The sequence below is a fragment of the Carcharodon carcharias genome, chromosome 6 (assembly GCF_017639515.1).
Source record: "Carcharodon carcharias isolate sCarCar2 chromosome 6, sCarCar2.pri, whole genome shotgun sequence".
Lineage (NCBI taxonomy): Eukaryota > Metazoa > Chordata > Chondrichthyes > Lamniformes > Lamnidae > Carcharodon > Carcharodon carcharias.
In genome coordinates, this window is record NC_054472.1 from 199,366,019 (window position 1) to 199,378,549 (window position 12,531).

Here is a 12,531-nt window from a genome sequence, read left to right on the forward strand (position 1 = left end):
CATGGGGTGAGCAGCTTTCTTTCTCATTTATTCGTTAATGGGGTGTGGGCTTCGCTGGCTAGGCCAGCATTTATTGCCCATCCCTATTTGCCCTTGAGAAGGTGGTGGTGAGCTGCCTTCTTGAACCGCTGCAGTCCATGTGGTGTAGGTACACCCACAGCACTGTTAGGGAGGGAGTTCCAGGATTTTGACCCAGTGACAGTGAAGGAACGGCGATATATTTCCAAGTCAGGATGGTGAGTGGCTTGGAAGGGAACTTCCAGGTGGTGGTGTTCCCATCTATCTGCTGCCCTTGTCCATTTAGGTTGTAGTGGTTGTGGGTTTGGAAGGTGCTGTCTAAGGAGCCTTGGTGAATTCCTGCAGTGTATCTTGTAGATGGTACACATTGCTGCTACTGTGTGTCGGTGGTGGAGGGAGTGAATGTTTGTGGATGTGGTGCCGATCAAGGGGGGCTGTTTTGTCCTGGATGGTGTCAAGCTTCTTGAGTGTTGTGGGAGTTGCACTCATCCGGGCAAGTGGGGAGTATTCCATCCCACTCCTGACTTGTGCTTTGTAGATGGTGGACAGGCTTTGGGGAGTCAGGAGGTGAGTTACTCATCGCAGGATTCCTAGCCTCTGACCTGCTCTTGTAGCCACAGTATTTATATGGCTAGTCCAGTTCAGTTTCTGGTCAATGGTAACCTCCAAGGTGTTGATAGTGGGGGATGCAGTGATGGTAATGTCATTGAACATCAAGGGGTGATGGTTGGATTCTCTCTTGTTGGAGATGGTCATTGCCTGACACTTGTGTGGTGTGAATGTTAGTTGCCACTTGTCAGGCCAATCCTGGATATTGTCCAGGTCTTGCTGTATCTGGACATGGACTGCTTCAGTATCTGAGGAGTCGTGAATGGTGCTGAACATTGTGCAATCATCAGTGAACATCCCCACTTCTGACCTTATGATGGAAGGAAGGTCATTGATGAAGCAGCTGAAGATGGTTGGGCCGAGGACACTACCCTGAGGAACTCCTGCAGTGATGTCCTGAAGCTGAGATGACTGACCTCCACTAACCACAACCATCTTCCTTTGTGCTAAGTATGACTCCAACCAGCGGAGAGTTTTCTCCCTGATTCCCATTGACTCCAGTTTTGCTGGGGCTCCTTGATGCCACACTCGGTCAAATGCTGCCTTGATGTCAAGGGCAGTCACTCTCACCTCACCTCAGGAGTTCAGCTCTTCTGTCCATGTTTGAACCAAGACTGAAATGAGATAAGGAACTGAGTGACCCTTGTAGAATTTAAACTGAGCATCAGTGAGCAGGTTACTGCTGATTAAGTATCACTTGACAGCAGTGTCGACCATCCCTTCAATCACTTTACTGATGATGGAGAGTAGACTGATGGGGCGGTAATTGGCCAAGTTGGATTTATCCTGCTTTTTGTGTACAGGACATACCTGGGCAATTTTCCACATAGCCGGGTAGATGCCAGTGTTGTAGCTGTACTGGAACAGCTTGGCTAGGGGTGCAGCAAGTTCTGGAGCACAAGTCTTCGGTACCATTGCTGCAGAGCCACTGACAGATCTGAATGTCAGTAGAGTTACTGGCTTTGCAGCATAACTAAAGACAATCTCCTAACTGAATTAGGAGACAGTGTCCTAATGTACTGACTCTCACTGGGAGACAATGTCCTAATGTCCTGACTCTCACTGGGAGACAGTGTCTTAATGTTCTTACTCTCACTGGGAGACAGTGTCCTAATGTATTGATTCTCACTGGGAGAGAGTGTCCTAATGTACTGACTCTCACTGGGAGACAGTGTCCTAATGTTCTGACTCTCACTGGCAATAGGACAATCCAGGTGATATTAACCTGACTTGGTGAGTTCCTGTTATCCTACAGTATGACCCTAGCATTGAGCTCTTACCTCCACCAGTGTGTATTCACAGATTCCCTGGACAGAGTAGCGTTTGCGATCGAACGTGATGTAGTGATGGTTTCCAATCAATGCACATTCTCCTGCACATTTATCCTGAGAACACTCCCAGCGCCCACGGCGACACACACTGCACAGAAACAGAGGTAGCAGCTTACAGCGAGCTGGTTCCTTCAGAAACAAAAATCACAGCAACATAGGAGCAGGAGTAGGCCTTTCAGCCCATCGAGACTGCTCCGCCAATCAGTTAGATCATAGCTGATCATTTAGCTTAAACCCACTTTCTCACGCTATACCCAAGTAGCACTCAACTTCCAGGTGGTGGTGTTCCCATCTATCTGCTGCCCTTGTCCTTCTAGATGGTAGTAGTCGTGAGTTTGGAAGGTGCTGTCGAAGGAGCCTTGGTGAATTCCCACAGTGCATCTTGTAGATGGTACACACACTGCTGTTATTGTGCGTCGGTGGTGGAGGGAGTGAATGTTTGTGGATGTGGTGCCAATGAAGCGGGGCTGCTTTGTCCTGGATGGTGTCGAGCTTCTTGAGTGTTGTGGGAGCTGCACTCATCCAGGCAAGTGGGGAGTATTCCATCACACTCCTGACTTGTGCCTTGTAGATGGGCTTTGGGGAATTGGGAGGTGAGTTACTCTGGGCAGGATTCCCAGCCCCTGATTTGTTCCATAGTGTATGTTTCTGTGAGAGTGGGATGGGGGCGTGATATTGACAGGTACGGGGAGTGAGCAGGAGATGAGGATCTGTGAGTTCCATGAAACAAAGCACTAACAACGACGGACATGGGATGTGTTTGTACATTGGAATGGTTATTGTGAACAATTGGAAATAAACGGACAAAATCAGTTCCCGAAAGGAATTGTGTGTTAATTTCTGAATTTCTGCCCTAAATGACAGGATGAATGTAAAATGAAAGTTTGACTCACCACAGATTACATTTCTGTCGGATTGCCTGCCCAGGGGGATACTTCTGTCCATGATGATAGCAGGGGCAATCCTCAGCTTTGACACACATCCCGTTCTCCAGGTATTGACCCAGGGGGCACTCACAGCCACTGACACATTCGTCCCGGCAGTAAACTTCACTGGGGCTGTCCACTGTCTCACAGCTGGCAGGGCAAGTGGAAATACAGTCCGAGTAAAGCATCCCATTGCTGCAACTCATCCCTGACATAACACAAAAACTCACACTGTAAACCAGCACAAAGCAACATTCCCATAGTGAACACGCACATTAACACTCAGGGAGTGACCCCTATAGTGAACACACACACTAACACTCAGGGAGTGACACCTATGGTGAACATACACACTAACACTCAGGGAGTAACACCTATGGTGAACATACACACTAACACTCAGGGAGTGACCCCTATAGTGAACACACACACTGACACTCAGGGAATTATCCCTATGGTGAACACACACACTAACACTCAGGGAGTGACCCCTATAGTGAACACACACACTCTCACTCAGGGAGTGACCCCTATGGTGAACACACACACTAACACTCAGGGAGTGATCCCTATAATGAACACACACACTAACACTCAGGGAGTGACCCCTATAGTGAACACAAACACTAACACTCAGGGAGTGATCCCTATAGTGAACACACACACTCTCACTCAGGGAGTGACCCCTATGGTGAACACAAACACTAACACTCAGGGAGTGATCCCTATAGTGAACATACACACTAACACTCAGGGAGTGACCCCTATGGTGAACACACACACTAACACTCAGGAGTGATCCCTGTAGTGAACACACACACTAACACTCAGGGAGTGACCCTTATAGTGAACACACACACTAACACTCAGGGATTGACCCCTATGGTGAACACACACACTAACACTCAGGGAGTGACCCCTATGGTGAACACACACACTAACACTCAGGGAGTGATCCCTATAGTGAACACACACACTAACACTCAGGAAGTGACCCCTGTAGTGAACACACACACTTACACTCAGGGAGTGACCCCTATAGTGAACACACACACTGACACTCAGGGAGTGACCCCTATGGTGAACACACACACTAACACTTAGGGAGTGACCCCTATAGTGAACACACACACTAACACTCAGGGAGTGATTCCTATAGTGAACACGCAAACTAACACTCAGTGAGTGATCCCTATAGTGAACACACACACTGACACTCAGGGAGTGATCCCTATAGTGAACACACACACTAACACTTAGGGAGTGACCCCTATAGTGAACACACACACTAACACTCAGGGAGTGATTCCTATAGTGAACACGCAAACTAACACTCAGTGAGTGATCCCTATAGTGAACACACACACTGACACTCAGGGAGTGATCCCTATAGTGAACACACACACTAACACTCAGGAAGTGACCCCTATAGTGAACACACACACTAACACTCAGGAAGTGACCCCTGTAGTGAACACACACACTAACGCTCAGCGAGTGATCCCTATAGTGAACACACATACTGACACTCAGGGAGTGATCCCTATAGTGAACACGCACACTAACGCTCAGTGAGTGATCCCTATAGTGAACACACACACTAACACTCAGTGAGTGCTCCCTATAGTGAACATTCACACTAACACTCAGGGAGTGACCCCTATAGTGAACACACACACTGACACTTTCATTTAAGCTGTGGTAGAGAATATGACAGCAGGGAGGTAATGCTGGAACAGTATAAAACGCTGGTTAGGCCACAGCTTGAGTATTGTCTGCAGTTCTGGTCACCTCATTACAGAAAGTATGTAACTGCACTAGAGAGGGTACAGAGGAGATTTACGAGGATGTTGCCACCCAGGACTGGAAAATTACAGCTATGAGGAGAGATTGGATAGGCTGGGGTTGTTCTCCTTGGAACAGAGGAGGCTGAGGGGAGATTTGATTGAGATGTACAGGGGCCTGGATAGAGTGGATGGGAAGGGTCTATTTACTTTAGCAGAGAGGTCAGTGACTCAGGAGCAGAGATTGAAAGTGATTGGTAGAAGGATCAGAGGGAAGTTGAGGAAATACCTTTTCACCCCCAAGGGTTTGTGGGGGTCTGGAACTCACTGCTGGAAAGGGGAGTGGAGGCAGAAACCCTCAACTCATTTAAAAGGTGTCTGGATCAGCACCTCAAGTGCCGGAACCCACAGGGACATGGACCAAATGCTGGAAAGTGGGATCAGGCTGGGGGCTCGTTTTACAGCCGGAACAGACTCAATGGGCCAAGTGGTCTCTTTCTGTACCATAAACTTTCTATGGTTCTACTCAATGACACCCTGGGAGTGATCCCCATGGTGACCACAACCGTTGGCACCCTATACACATGTCCCTCCACACACACACACCTTCACAAACAGACCTTCTCCTGTTCACACACACACTGTGGGCCTGTGGTGGTCACTGTCCTGCCATTCACACACACAGTGACACGGCTCTTGTTACAAACATCAATCCGCTCCATTCTCTGGACAAGTCATGAGGAAGGGATGTTCCTAACCACAGAGTTCCCGGCTCCTCCAGTCGATGAAAATACGCTGCTGTCCACATTCCCGGGAATAACTGGCAAAGGTTTCACAAACTGTTCGGACTCTCTGTTCCTCACTCCCGGATTGAGTGCAAAAGGAGAATAAACATGCATCAAAATAACTGTCAGGGTTGATCTAGAGAGAGAGGAATAACACCTGGATTAGTTGGGGAGTGACACTGGATTAGAGGGGGAGTGACACTGGATTAGAGGGGGAGTGACACCTAGATTAGTTGGGGAGTGACACTGGATTAGAGGGGGAGTGACACTGGATTAGAGGGGGAGTGACACCATATTAGAGGGGGAGTGACATCTGGATTAGCGGGGGAGTGACATACGGATTAGTTGGGGAGTGACACTGGATTAGAGGGGCAGTGACACTGTATTAGAGGGGAAGTGACACCTGGATTAGCGGGGGAGTGACATACGGATTAGTTGGGGAGTGACGCTGGATTAGAGGGGAAGTGACACCTGGATTAGAGGGGCAGTGACACCTGGATTAGAGGGGAAGTGACACCTGGATTAGAGGGGGTGTGACACCAGATTAGAGGGGGAGTGACACTGGATTAGAGGGGGAGTGACACCGGATTAGAGGGGGAGTGACATCTGGATTAGAGGTGGTGTGATACCTGGATTACAGCAGGGGTGACACTTGGATTAGAGGGGGAGAGACACCTGGATTAGAGGGGGAGTGACACCCGGAATAGAGGGGGAGTGACACCCGGTTAACCATGGTTGGTTTATCCCCTTCCTAAATCCTTCTTCCTCACTGGGATATATCTTTGTTGTGAGTCGTGAGCTATTTTCTGCCATTGTTCATCAGCTGTCGTTTCTGCTAAACTCCTTCCCCAGTCCCCTCCAGCCAACTCTGCCCTCATTCCTTTGTAATTACCCGTATTTAAGTTTAGCACAGATGTTTCCGAACTAAGTTTCTCAATCTCAAACTGAATGCTAAATTCCACCATGTTATGGTCACTCTTTCCTAGGGAATCTTTTACTCTGAGATCATTTATTAAACCTGCCTCATTACACATTACCAGATCCAAAATAGCCTGATCCCTGGTTGGATCCACCATATATTGTTCTCAGAAACTGTCCCAAATACACTCTGAATTTTTACTCGCAGCTGTGTCTGCCTGTTTGATTTTCCCAATCTACACGTAGATGAGATAAATTTAGCATACTGCTATTTTTACATGCCCTCATTATCTCCTGATTTATTCCCTGTCCTACAGTATAGCTACTGTAGGGGACCTGTAGACTATTCCCACCAGTGTCTTCTTCCCCTTGTTATTTCTTACCTACACTCATATGGATTCTACATCTTCCGATCCAAGATCATTTCTTGCTATCGTATTTATTCCATCTTATGCTAACAAATCTACCCCACCATCCTTTCCTTCCTGTGCTTTCAAAAAGTCACATACCCCAGAATATTTAGTTCCCAACTTTGATCTCACTCCTTTGATGCCACCTAGTCCCTCAACTCACCCTCCCTCCTCCCCCACCCCTCACCCCCCCAGCTGCTTTTCCCTGCTCCCCTGCAGTTTGAATCATTGTCTGAAAAAGAATAATTTCCTTTTGAAAGCCTTGATTGAATCTGCCTCCTCTGGACTCATACCAGCACATGAAATAGGAGCAGCGTAGGCCATTCAGCCCCTCGAGCCTGCTCCGCCATTCAATAGGATCATGGCTGATCTGAATGTGGCCTCAACTCCTGTCTAACTTTCCTGTCTAACTATACTCCTATACTCTGATTCCCTTGTCAATGAAGAATCTATCCAAGTCAGCCTAAATATATTCAATGGCCTGGACTCCACCCTCTCTGGGGAGGAGAATTCCACAGGCTAACAATCCTGTCTGGCAGGACAGGTGGATAAGATGATCAAGAAAGCGTATGGAATATTTTCCTTTATTGGCGAGGTATTGAATACAAAAGCAGGGATGGAATGATGGAACTGTATAAAACACTGGTTAGGCCACAGCTGGAATGTTGTGTACTGTTCTGGTCACCACATTACAGGTAGGACAGAATTACTCTGGAGAGAGACAGAGGAGATTTACAAGAATGTTGCCAGGGATGGAAAATTGCAGCTATGAGGAGAGATTGGATGGTCTGGGTTTGTTTTCCTTAGAACAGAGGAGGCTGAGGGGTGACCTAGTTGAGGAGTACAAAATAATGAGGGGCCGAGATAGGGTAGGGAGTAGAGATTTGTTTCCCCCTGGCTGAGGGGTCAGTTACAAGGGGCATAGATTTAAGGTGATTGGTAGCAGGATTCGAGGGGACCCTTTTCACCCAGAGGGGTGGTGGGTGTCTGGGATTCACTGCCTGGTTTGGTGGTTGAGGCTAATACATTCATTTAAAAGGAACCTGGATCTGCATCTGAAGTGCTGGAACCTGCAAGGCCACAGACCAGGGGTGGAAAGTGACTAGTCTGTTTTTTTCTCTTTTTTGGATGATGCAGATATGATGGGCTGAATGGCCTCTTTCTTTACCATAACCATAACATTTCTATGGTTCTGTGGTTCTCTGACAGAAAAAGAGCTCCTCATCTCCACCTTAAATGGGAGACCCCTTTTTTTAAACGGTGTCCCCAGTTCTAGTCTCTCCCGCGAGGGGAAACATCCTCTCAATATCAAACTGAGCTTTGAAGGAAAGCCATACGGACTCGAAGCCTTAACTGTGTTTCTCCCTCCACAGTTGCTGCCAGACCTGCTGAGTCTTTCCAGAACTTTCTGTTTTTATTTCAGTCGCGTGAACCTTCCCTGAACTGTTTCTAAGGTAATTTTACCCTTTCTCAAGGAAGGAGACAAAAACCACTCCAGGGGCAGGGCTGAGGTTTATGTTCCCTAACCTGCAGGTTTCTCGATGGGGTGGGTGGTTGTAAAATGTTCCGGCTGGTCTTCCCACTGGCCTCGTACCCACCCCTCCCACTCCGCAATTTTACAGTGGAACAGGTGAAACTGAGGCCAGACCACCCACCCTTCCCCCAATTAAGGCCCTTAAGTGGCCAATTACTGACCATTTAAGGGTCATTTCCCCACCCCCCAGCCACTGCGGCTAACAGAGGGTTAACAGCCTGTCTCTGAGGTGGGACATCCTCCTGAGTGAGGGGCAGTAGTCCCTCCTCCAGCCAATTAACCCTCCTCGGAGCGTGAAATGGCTGCAGAGCGGAGGATGTTTGTGATATTGTGTTCACTGCCGACTCCTCCAATGACAGGAAGTGTAATTCCACCATCAAAATATTTTGGCCGTGGTCTCATCTACGCCCTGTGTGACTGTGGCAAAACATCCCTACTTTTATATTCTATTCCCTTAAAATAAACAACAATGTCACATTTCCCTTCCTGATCCCAGAACGGAAAAGAAGTAGAAATACGATGGATTTTACACTGTTTCAGAGGGGGTAGAAAGTCAGGGATAGGTAGGAACTCAGGAGAGATTGACTAAGACGTCATGGACACAAGACAGAGGGAGTGTTAATGGTCGTGTTAAAGACTAAAGAAGGTGCTGATAGTGGCATAAAGGTAAGAAAGCAGAATGTGTTAATAGCAGAACAAGGGTCAGTGCTCTGTGAAAGCAAAACATAAAAACAAGTTAACGTTTCGAGTCTGTATGAGTCTCCTCCAGAGCTAAAGAGAAATAAAAATATGGTAAAATATAAGCTGTTTAAGGAGGGGGGGTGGGACAGGTGGAGCTGGTTAGAGGGCCAGTGATAGGTGGAGGGAAAGGAGAGATTGCCAAAGATGTGGGGGTGGATAGTGATTGTTTGGGCCTCTGTCCAAGGAAGAAGCGGAGAGCCTTCAGACCATCCTGGTGTTTTGTCACATTTTGCCAACCTGAAAATGACCCATTTATGCCTACTCTCTGTTTTCTGTCAGTTAACCGATCTTCTATCCATGCTGATATGTTACCTCCTACACCATGAGCTCTTACTTTGTGCAATAACCTTTTATGTAGCACCTTGTGAAATTCCTTTCGAAAACCCAAGTACCCCTACATCTACAGCTTCCCCTTTATCCAGGTTGCTTGTTACTTTCTTAAATTAGTCAAACCTGATTTCCCTTTCACAAATCCACGGTGACTCTGCTTGATTTGTGTTGAGGTTTTTAATTGCTTTGCTATAACCTCTTAATAATAGATTCCAGCAATTTCCCTATGACAGATGATAGGCTAACTGGCTAGTAGTTTTTGTTGTATGTTATGTGCTCAGGCAGTCTCATGAAGAACATAATATATATATACAGGGTATGAGCTAACTCCACGCTTACTTCTACACAGGTCTCTGTCCAGTCCACAACTGACCCTAGTCTCAGATCATGTGCCTCTTTGCATCACAGTGTGTGTGGTACTGTTTCCCAGTCCCACAATAACCCTTGCTATGCCAGATAACCTTATACTCCAGTTCCCTGCTTTCTGTCAGGCAGTGTACTTCAGATCCAAACCATTGCGTAAAACAACATTTCCTCGTGGAAAACAATCATCTTTACTTCTTTTGCCTGTTTCTTTAAATCTGTGTCTCTCTTCCTCTTGATCCTTCCACCAATGGGAACAGTTTCTCCCTATCAACTTTGTCTAGGCCCTCATGATTTTGAATCCCCCTATCAAATCTCCTCTCAGCCTTCTCTTCCCCAAGGAAACAGTCCCAACTTCCCCGATCTACCCACATAACTGAAACTCCTCGTCCCTGGAACCATTCTCGTGAATCTTTTCACTCACTGGATGTGGGCTTCGCTGGCTGGGCCAGCATTTATTGCCCATCCCTAGTTGCCCTTGAGAAGGTGGGGGTGAGCTGCCTTCTTGAACCGCTGCAGTCCATGTGGTGTAGGTACACCCACAGTGCTATTAGGGAGGGAGTTCCAGGATTTTGTCCCTGTGGTGTAGGTACACCCACAGTGCTGTTAGGGAGGGAGATTCTGGGTTTTGGCCGTTGGAATCAGTTCTGGGGTAGGAAGCACCAAAGGGAAGGGTTGAAACTCAATAGGACTGGGACCAGTATCTTTGTGGACAGGTCACCAGTGTGTGGGGACGATTTAAACTAAATTAGCAATGAGGTGGGCACCAGCATATGGGAGTAGAAAAGAGGAATAAGGTGCAGAATGTGAGGGTGTTTGGACAGCACTAGAGAAGGAAGTGGTTCCGTATCACACAGGAGCGGAATACGAAGGACCATGAGGAACACACAGACAGGATTACAGTGCACTTATGTAAACCTGCAAAGTGTGGTGTATAAAGTTGGTGAGCTACAATCTCAGATAGTCCTATGGGAAATGGTGTATTGGCAATAATGGAAACACAGCTTAAATGGTGAGAACTGGACAATTAATATTCAAAGATAAAAAGTGTTCAGAACAGATAGAGAAGGGCAAAAGGAAGGTGGGGTGGAAGCAGTGGTTAGAAAAGACACTGACAATGTTGGAAAGAGAGGATTCCTCAAGGGAGCAAGGACAGAGTCCAAGGCTACAGTTATGAAGCAAAAAAAGGGTAAGATCACACTACTGGGGGTATTCTACAGGCCTTCAAATCATGAGGGGGAGACAGAGGAATAAATCTGCAGGAAAATCACAGAAGATGTGCAACTGTGAGGTGATGTATTTTGGCTGAAGGGATAGGGAGAGGCAATATAGACTTAATGACACAGTTCTAAAGAGTGTGCAGGAACATAAGGACCTGGAGGTTCACGTGCATCGATCTTTGAAGGTGGCAGGACACATTGAGAGAACAGTTAGCCAAGTGTATGGGATAAATAGAGGCATTGAGTACCAAAGTGGGGTTCCGTTAAACTGAACCTTTATAAAGCTCAGGTCAGGTCACAATGTTAGAATCATGTGTATGAGAAGTATGTTTTCTTTAAAATTTGGAACATTGCATTATTTGGACACTTGGGAGCTGAACTGGAATTTTTTTTTAAAAAAAAGGTCATGAGTTCCTCTTGGACTAGAGAAAGCTTTGTCTTTGCCAAAAGAATTCACATGGTGAGAGATAAATAGCCAGCACGGCAATTGCAGAGGAGAACAGTTTGTTTATTTGAGCTGCAATCACCCTTTAATTGATGAAAAAAAAACTGTTCTAAAGGCAAAGACCTGGTGATTTACCAGAAATCACCTGATGGAGGAGCTTTAAGTTTTGAACTTTTTTTAAAAAACTCAGTTGGGAATGAGGTGAGAAGGGGAAAAGCTGTCCATCTCACGCTCGCCTTGCCTGAAAACTGTGCGGTTATCAGTATCCAGCTAGGAATTCCCATCTCAGTGGAACTTGTCTATATTTGGAACCTGAGGGGTTGAGATAAGAAGGATTGATCTGGCTCTATTCGCTCCATGCTGAAGCTCCATTAGTGAGAACCTCCAGACATCAGCCAGGACGAGGGGCCTGTCCTTGCACAAGGGAGCACCAGATTGACAGCATCAAAACCCTGTGAACTTTATCCTTTTTAAAAAGTATGTTTCTTCAGCTGTTCAATGTGTGTCTCTGTGTCTGTGTGCATGTGTGCATTTGTACGTAAGCATGCATGTGTGTGCGTGTGTATGCACATGTGCATGTGTGCATTTGTGCATGACTGTTTGTGTGCATGCATGTGGGCACATATGTGTGCATGTGCCTGCATGCATGTCTGCGTGTGCACAAGTGTGTGTGTATACATGCCTGTCTGCATTCATGTGTGTGTGCATGTGTATGTGTGCTCAGATGCATGCCTGAGTGTGTCTGTGTGCACGGGCATGTGTGCATATGCACATTTGTGTCCATGTGTGTGCTCATGTGCATGTGCATGCACGCAGATGTGTGTGCACATATGCATGTGTGCTCATTTTGTTTTTTATTCATTCACAGGATGTGGGCTTCGCTGGCTGGGTCAGTATTTATTGCCCATCTCTAGTTGCCCTTGAGAAGGTGGTGGTGAGCTGCCTTCTTGAACCGCTGCAGTCCATGTGGTGTAGGTACACCCACAGTGCTGTTAGGGAGGGAGTTCCAGGATTTTGACCCAGTGACAGTGAAGGAACGGCGATATATTTCCAAGTCAGGATGGTGAGTGACTTGGAGAGGAACTTCCAGGTGGTGGTGTTCCCATCTAACTGCTGC